Here is an 8,797-nt window from a genome sequence, read left to right as displayed (position 1 = left end):
GTAACATCTTTAGTTGATTTGAACCTCTTAATTATTGCCCTGATGGTGGATGCTTTAGCTCTTTTCTTATAGACAGATGAAAAAATGTGGTTTTGCAAATGCTAGAAATGTGCCTTTCGAAACTAAAGATTGCTATCGAATAGCACACCTAGGTTCCTAACTTTTGACGAAGAATTGACAGAGCAGCCATTGAGTATTAGACAGTGTTTTAGGTTATTGCATGCAGAGGTTTTAGGTACAATAATTAACACCTCTGTTTTCTTTTAGAATTTAGCAGTAAGAAGTTACTCATCATCCAGTCTTTTTATATCAACTATGCATTCTGTTTCAAATCGGTATGTTTCGCCGGGCCGCAAAGAAATATAGAGCTGAGCATCAGCAGCATAACAGTGAAAGCTAACACCATGTTTCCTGATGATATCTTCCAAGGGTAACATGTAAAGCGTAAAAAGTAATGGCCTTAGTACTGAGCCTTGAGGTACTCCATACTGCACTTGCGATTGATATGATACCTCATTATTCACTGCCACGAACAGATAAGTATGATTTGAACCATGCCAATGCACTTCCATAAATGCCAACATAATTTTCAAGTCTATTCAAAAGAATGTTGTGGTCAATAGTGTTAAATGCAGTACTAAAATCCAGCAGCACTAATAGAGAGATTCAACCCTGATCAGCTGATAAGAGCAGGTCATTTGTAATTCTAATAAGAGCAGTCTCAGTGCTATGATTCATCTAAATCCTGTCTGGAAATCTTCACAGATACCATTTTTTTCTGTAAGAAGGAACATAATTGTGAGTATACTACCTTTTCTAGTATCTTTGACAGAAAAGGGAGATTCAAGATTGTCTGTAATTAATTAAATTGTTGGGGTCAAGTTGTGTTTTTTTTTTTTTTTATGAGAGGCTTAATAACAGCCAGTTTGAAGGTTTTGGGGACATATCCTAATGACAATGGCAAATTAAATATATTTAGAAGAGGATCTATAGAGGGCACTGTACCAGCAGATAAAAAAATCTAATCCTGACTGCCTCTGTTAGAAATCGTATAATGCGCCAGGGTTGTATCTTTCATCAGGACATTGATCCAAAACAAACATCAAAATCAACACAAAAATGTGTCACTGAGAACAAAATTAAGCTTCTGCCATGGCCGTCCCAGTTCCCTGACCTGTATGAAGGAATGGTCTTTGAACTCTTGTCAGGTGTTCTCCAAACTCATCAAGCATCATAGAAGAAAACTCAGAGCTGTTATCTTGGGAAAAGACACTGGGTGCCAATAATTGTGAACTAGAGAAAAACATTTATTTCACAATGAGATTTCCCTCCTACTTTTTCACTGTTTTGCTTGAATGTGGGTTAGAATTTTGTCATTTTTTTTTTAAATGAAAGATCAAAATGATAAACAATGAAGATTTATTTTCACAGCCGTCTTTGCTCATATTTACCAAGGGTGTCAATATTAGTGGAGGGCTGAGTAAATCTAAACCAATATAGTAAGATGAATGAATATAATGCTGATTAGTGATGACTGATATTAAAATAGTAAAAGGTAACAGTGCACACAGGCCTGTTTTACAGGACAGCACCTCATTTGTCTTTGACTATCTGACATTCAGACATTTCATATTAATACGGCACTAACCTACATGTTATCTGCTGATGAATTTAGTCTATGTTCACAAGCTTGGATGTCAGATAGCCTGGCCTCAGTTCAGGTCCATGTGGGGGTAATGGAGCTATGGACTGAGGCGGGACCGGCGGAGGGAGAAGCCATGGTGGAGGAAGGGTTGGCTCCTCCATGGGGCCGACCGACGGAGGTGGAGCCGGTGGAGCCCGAGGCGGAACCGGAGAGTCGATGGTCCTGGGCGACACAGAGGATCCGGAGGGCCAAGGCGGAACCCAAGGCTCTGGCGACCAAGGCGGAGATGGAGGTCTGGAGGTACACGGCGGAGCCGGAGTGACAGAGGACCGAGGCTGTGCCCACGGGAGGGAGGAGGTCCACAGAGCCAGTAGGATGGAGCGACAAGGCGCAGCCAGAGGAGTAGAGTCCAGAGGCGAAGGTGGGGCGACGACCGACCAGGACGGAGCCGGAGGGACGATGGAGCCCGGTGGAGCTGGTGGACCGACGGCCAACAGCGGAGACGAGGGAGCAGAGAGCTGGTGTGGAGCCGCAGGGTCGGAGGGCCGAGGCGGAGTCCAGGACTCTGAGGCTGGAGGCGATGGTGAGGGATCCTCCAGCCAGGACACCGATGGAGACTGGCAGACCCATGGCAACTCCTCTACACCGAAGGTGGGTTGAAGGTGAGCCGAGGGACTGTCAGGAGACAGAGGTGGTGGGACTGGAGCAGTAGGGAGGGTGGGTGGGAAATTAGACAGTCCATACATGGCCTCCGTGGCCAGAACAGGGCAGACAGGAATCTCAGGAAGGCTGGGCGGAACCAGCATAGGCTCTGGACGACTGGACGGAACCAGCGGAGGTTCTGGAAGGCTGGGCGGAACCAGCGGAGGCTCTGGAAGGCTGGGCGGAACCAGCGGAGGCTCTGGGAGGCTGGGCGGAACCAGCGTAGGCTCTGGGAGGCCGGGCGGAACCAGCGGAGACTCTGGGAGGCCGGGCGGAACCAGCGGAGACTCTGGGAGGCCGGGCGGCACCAGCGGAGACTCTGGGAGGCCGGGCGGCACCAGCGGAGACTCTGGGAGGCCGGGCGGCACCAGCGGAGACTCTGGGAGGCCGGGCGGAACCAGCGGAGACTCTGGGAGGCCGGGCGGCACCAGCGGAGACTCTGGTCGGCCGGGCGGAACCAGTGGAGACTCTGGGAGGCTGGACGGAGCCATCTTGGCCGGGGAATCAGGCTTGGCGGCCATCTTGGCCGGGAACTCAGGAACATCGGCGGCCATCGTGTGTGCAGACTCTGGCGTGGCAGCCATCTTGCGTAGTGGCTCTGAGCTGGAGTTTACTGTGGGAACATTGTTGTCCTCTTCTTTGATTCCCACAGTAAAAGGAGAGCCACTCATTTGCAGAGCAATGTCAATGTAAATTTGTAAAGTCCAGTTAGGTGCAAACATGGGCATGAGTGAAGCCAATGGCTCTAAGAGTCCTCCACGGAAGAAAATCATCAGGCAAGCCTCATCCATAGTAGATTGATTTGCCAATTCAATAAAGTCCATTGCATACTCCTCAACAGACCGCTCACCTTGTTTGAGACGCATGATCTGTACAGTTGAATTCATGCTGGAACCGGATGACACCATACTAGCTGCTGGATCCTTGTAGCGGCGAAGTCTTCTGTCACAAGAACGGACTGAGACGAGCGGATCCATTCGCAGCATTTATTAGATAAGACCAGTGATGGGAATAACGGCGCTATAAATAAACGGCGTTACTAACGGCGATACTTTTTTCAGTAACGAGTAATCAAACGAATTACTCTTTCTCCCGTTACAACGCCATTACCGTTACTGACAATAAAATGCGCGTTACTATAACTGAGAACACTGAAGCGGTTTTCATGCGAGCAGCGTCTTTCTCAGCCATAGGACCTCTCTTTCTCTGAGGTGTTTGTGTATGTTCGGGGCTGAGGCGGGACACATAACCAGTGATGATGATTGGTGTGGCTGTAAACGTGGTGTAACTGAAAACACGATGATTGGCTTACATTGAGTAAATTTCCATTGTTTGCCAATCAGAGGCAGAGTAGTGCTGGGTACTGGGTGTTCACACACAAGCACGCGCACGTTTAGTCGCACACACCGACATCCAGGAGTCACAACGATGGCAAGTCCAACAAGTTCAAAGGTAGCTTTTGAAAACTGGAAGTATAAGCATACTTTTCCCTCGCTGAGGTGAAAGGCAAAAATATTTATGTAACGTGCAACTTATGCAGGAAAAAAAGAGTCTCTCTGCGTCTGTGACAAGTAATTCTAAAATGAAGCACCTCACATCGTCACATGCCTCCACAAAATTAGTGGCTTAGAACGCAGGTGATAACGATATTTAAAGTTCTAAACCATCTTTATTTGTGCTTTATTGTTCCACTATAGTAATAATAATATTTATAATAATATGTTGAATCTGATAGTTGTCTTTCACATTGTCCCACAACAACATTAAACTAGTGTAGATTAGTGTACAATGTTTTATATTTATTTTACAGTTATACTAATTAGATTTTTTAAGTAACGCAATAATTACTTTGACTGGTAATTAGTTACTTTTATAATGATGTAACTCAGTTACTAACTCAGTTACTATTTGTGAGAAGTAACTAGTAACTATAATTAATTACTTTTTTAAAGGTATGTGCCCAACACTGGATAAGACAAAACAAAACAAACACACAGGGGCAGGCAGAAATCGTAGTCAAAACACAGGCAGAAAGGTCGGGGCTGGCAGCGAGAATCAAACACGGGAGGGAGTCCAGGAATCAAACACGGGAAAACAAACACGGGAAGAAACGCTCAGAAATGCAGCCGGGGCAATACAAGACTTCACCAAGAAGCTGTGTGTGAGAGTTGCTTAAATGCAGTCCTAGAAATGAGGTGCAGGTGTGAGCGGTAATCAGTGCAGTGAGAAACAAGGAGCAGGTGAATGCAGTGATTAGTGCAGTGGCTTGTGGGGAATGAAGTCCATGATGTGTAGTGCAAGAGTTTATGATGACAGGATGACTCAATTCGTGACATAGACCAGGGTCGGGATATAAATGTGTTAATTTAATCATCTTTTAATTTGATTTGATTTAATTAGAATTTTGTTTCTTTTTTGATTATTTTATTTTAATTTTTCCCATGAAATGTGAGCATGAAATGTATCTTTTTTTGCATTTCTTTTTTTATGTTCACACAAGTCAATCTGTGACATTAAGACTTTTTGTTAGCCCAACATCTTTTTTGCTAAATTTAATTTAATTTAATTATTTAATTTAATTTAATTTAATTTAATTTAATTTAATTTAATTTAATTTAATTTAATTTAATCATCTTTTAATTTCATTTGATTTAATTAGTTTTTTTTTTGTTTCTTTTTTCTTTTAATTTTTTCCCATGAAATGTGAGCATAAAATGTTTTTTATTTTCACCCAAGTTAGTCTGACATCAAGACTTTTTGTTATTCAACCTTTTTTCTGTAAACTATTTGCAGATTTGGTAATATACCCCCTCCCCCCAGATTTGGTTTATTTAATTAATTTCTTTTTTCTTTTTTTATTATTTTAATATTTCTTTCTTTTCTAATTTTATTTCATACTGCTCTATTTAATTTCATTTTGCTGCAGCTTAGTTCCTCCCAACAGAAACGGGGCACAACTCCAACAAGAAAATAGGACATTTAGAAGAGACATCTGGACACATCTGATTTATCATTTACCATTTGCATCAGCACAAAAAATGGCTGAAATTTGCACAGCTATAAAAAACACCAGCCGCTCCTCAACACATCAAAGCGACATTTTGTTCTTTTTGTTCTATAGCGTTCTATAGGTGCAATTGATTAAGAAAAGCACCAGTGAATGCCTATAAATGTATATCAAGTGTCCTTGTTCTGAAATTGTCAGGACTGAAACTGTACATGGAGGGTCCTAGTTCTCAGACAGGGTTAAGCTTGAAACACAGAGTGCCTGAATATGTGGCTAAAGCACAAAGCCTTGAAATTGCTTCCAAGAAAAGTGCTCAAGCTTATTTTCACCATCACCTTCCGCCACTCAGCGAAGTGTGTGTCTGTGTGGACGGAGTGTTTCAATATGACACTGATGTGTTGCGGAGGAGGAGAACGTCCATTCATCTTTTCATCAACCTGCCTCTCACCCTTTAAGTTGAGTTACAATGCAGGTGCATAGAGACGTGCTTCTTAGAAGACCTTTAACCTGTTAGATTCCCTCGCTTTTTGAGTCATGCGTCATTGCTCTGTGAGAATTCATTCAGTCGGGGTTTTCTTTTTAATCTTCGTCTAAAGGGAGATGAGTGTTTGTGGCAGATGATGCAAGGAGGTGATGCACAATGCAAGTTGTAAATTTTTTGGTCATTGCGTCATTAAACAAGTACAAGCATTTTTTTATTTGACCTTTTCTCAAGGGTAAAAAGCACTTCAAAGCAAAATTGGCTCCTTAAAGTGACTCCAGAGTGTGATGAAGAGCTCTCGGGACAGTTGGCTTTGGCTGCTGTTCCTGATTGCGCAACAATCAATAAAGTCAATTTTTTATTTCCCTGCAAAAATGTAAGTGGAGTGTAATAAATTAATTTCATAAACCTGCAACATGCACTTTATATACTAATGAGGACACAAAGCAAAGAGATTGTTTTTCAATAGTCTTGTTTATCTTCCAGAGGGCTTTTTTCCAAGGGCGTAGATTTGCTCTGGACATTGGTGGGGACCTATGACTGCGGTTACCCGCGGTTACAAGTCATCCAAAAATATTTTTAATGATATTCGGGTCGCGGTCGGTCGGGTCGTTTGAAATAAAGATGCCAATTAAACCTTTGTAATTTATACAGTACTAGACACAATGTTTTATGAAATACATAGACCTACACTTTATTGGCTGAATAATATTTACCTTTTGAATGTTGAGCGTTATTAACTGTTGAATAAATGCTGACGTGGGACAAAATGCCAGATTTCCCAACATGTTGAACTGAGCAATGCCATTGTACCATTTTAATAGGCTACTTTTAAACGCATGTAGCTCAGTAATGTCAGCTTTATGTATTTTCTGAGAGGGGGTGGGATTTTTGTTGGGAAAGTCGGGGAGAGACACACACTTCGATTAGACTGGATAAACACATGCAGCATCTTAATTGTTAAGAAAATGGTATTCCTAATAAATGTCTCGAATATTTTGATTATGTCCAATGCTTCTCTTTCTTTTTGGAATTATTAGTAATCAATAAATTGTTATTAGTTAAATGTGTCATAATGTATTAATTCCCTAATAACCCCTTTTATTAACTAATAGTGTAAATTAATGTATTAATTACCAAAATGGGTTCAAGTCATGTATTTCAACTTGCAGTTGTTCGGTTTAATTAATCATTAGCTATAACTATATTACTTAAAAATTAGTTCATAGTTCTGTGCCTCAATAAGTAAAGTCATAACATAATGATATCTTTGCAAATCATTAGCTAATGATTAATTAAAACAGACAACTGGAAGTTTAAATGCATGGCTTCAACACATTAAGGCACATGACTGACTAATTCTATATCATAACCACAATGACATATTACTTAACAATTAGTTAATAGTTTTGTGCCTCAATAAGTAAAGTCATAACATAATGATATCTTTGCAAATCATTAGCTAATGAGTAATTAAAGCAGACAACTGGAAGTTGAAGTACATAGCTTTGACCACTGTGTTAACTAACACATGAATTTACACTATTAGTTAATAAAATAATTTATCAGGGAATTAATACATTATGGCACAATTAACTAATAACAATTTATTGATTACTTAATATATGAATCATATAGAATGTTCATTAGTTGCTGATGTAGTAATCATTAATAAATTGTTTAGTTCTTCATTAAATGTACATTAACTCATGATTATCTGCGCATTAATTAAGCATGAATTAATGCTTATTTGTGCACACATATTGTAAAGTGTTACCATCATATTTAACATCGGAGAATTACTGACATAATTTAGTGTAGGTTACTTCGAAAACGAAACTATTTAAATCTGTATAAAGGAAAGACAAAATAAATCACAACAAGAACAATCTGTATTTTTCTTGTAATCAAGAACATTTCTTTTAACAAAATACCCAATTAATGCCGAATGATGTTTGACAGTGAACGCATCTCCACCGCATAGCCGCATATAATCACTGGTGTCAGTCGCAAATATTAAACATGCGTGTCGGGTACAATATTTTCTTTTTCTTTTTTTTGCAGGCAGGTTAGTTGAAAACGTCGGTCAGGTTCGGGTTGTTTATACATTGACCCGCGCATCACTGATAGCCTGCCCTGCTATAATGAATGTGCGTCAAAGTGGTAAAAAACAAAAAACACTAGCATTAACATTAACTGTTGTCGTTACTTTGATGGTGTCACAGCACAGAGGGAGGCAGAGACGGAGGTGAATGTATAAGATAAAAGGTAAGTTTATTAACAGGTTTGGTAAGTATATTGAAGCAGGTATTGAGGTAAGAGTTCTTATCTGAGATGTCCAGCGTTCAGGTAAGTAATTCCAACTATGGAACCAGGAAACCATAGAGTCCAAGGGAAGAGCATGCAGGGGTGTGATCGGTAGATCAGACAACGAGGAATGAATCTGTCCGGGTATATATAGGGGAGCTGATTGGATCCAGGTGAGTAATTAGTAATCAGGTGACAGTGAACGTGTGTGTGTGTCTTCAGGGGGCGTGGTTGGTGGATCTTGCTGTGGTAGAACTCTGACATTACCCCCTCCTCCAGGGGCGGCTCCCGACGCCCCTCTCCGACGTCGAGGATGACCTCGACCGCGAGGGGCAGGACGTTCTGGGTGGCTCTGGTGGAAGTCCGTCAGAAGTTGAGGATCGAGGATATCGTCTCTGGCCACCCATGATCTTTCCTCCGGTCCGTACCCCTCCCAGTCGATCAGATATTCCAGGCGGTTGCCCCGATGTCGGGAATCCAGGATCTCACTCACGGTGTAGATGGAAGGTTGATCCAGGATCTCCGGAGGAGGGGTATCAGCTTCAGCTCCAGGATTATCTGTGGCAGAGGGAAAGTATGGTTTGAGGAGTGATACATGAAAGGTGGGATGGATTCTGTACCTGGGTGGGAGCTGAAGCTGATATGTCACTTCGTT

Source organism: Garra rufa, chromosome 17, assembly GCF_049309525.1.
Source record: "Garra rufa chromosome 17, GarRuf1.0, whole genome shotgun sequence".
NCBI lineage: Eukaryota > Metazoa > Chordata > Actinopteri > Cypriniformes > Cyprinidae > Garra > Garra rufa.
Note: the sequence above shows the minus strand (reverse complement) of the source record.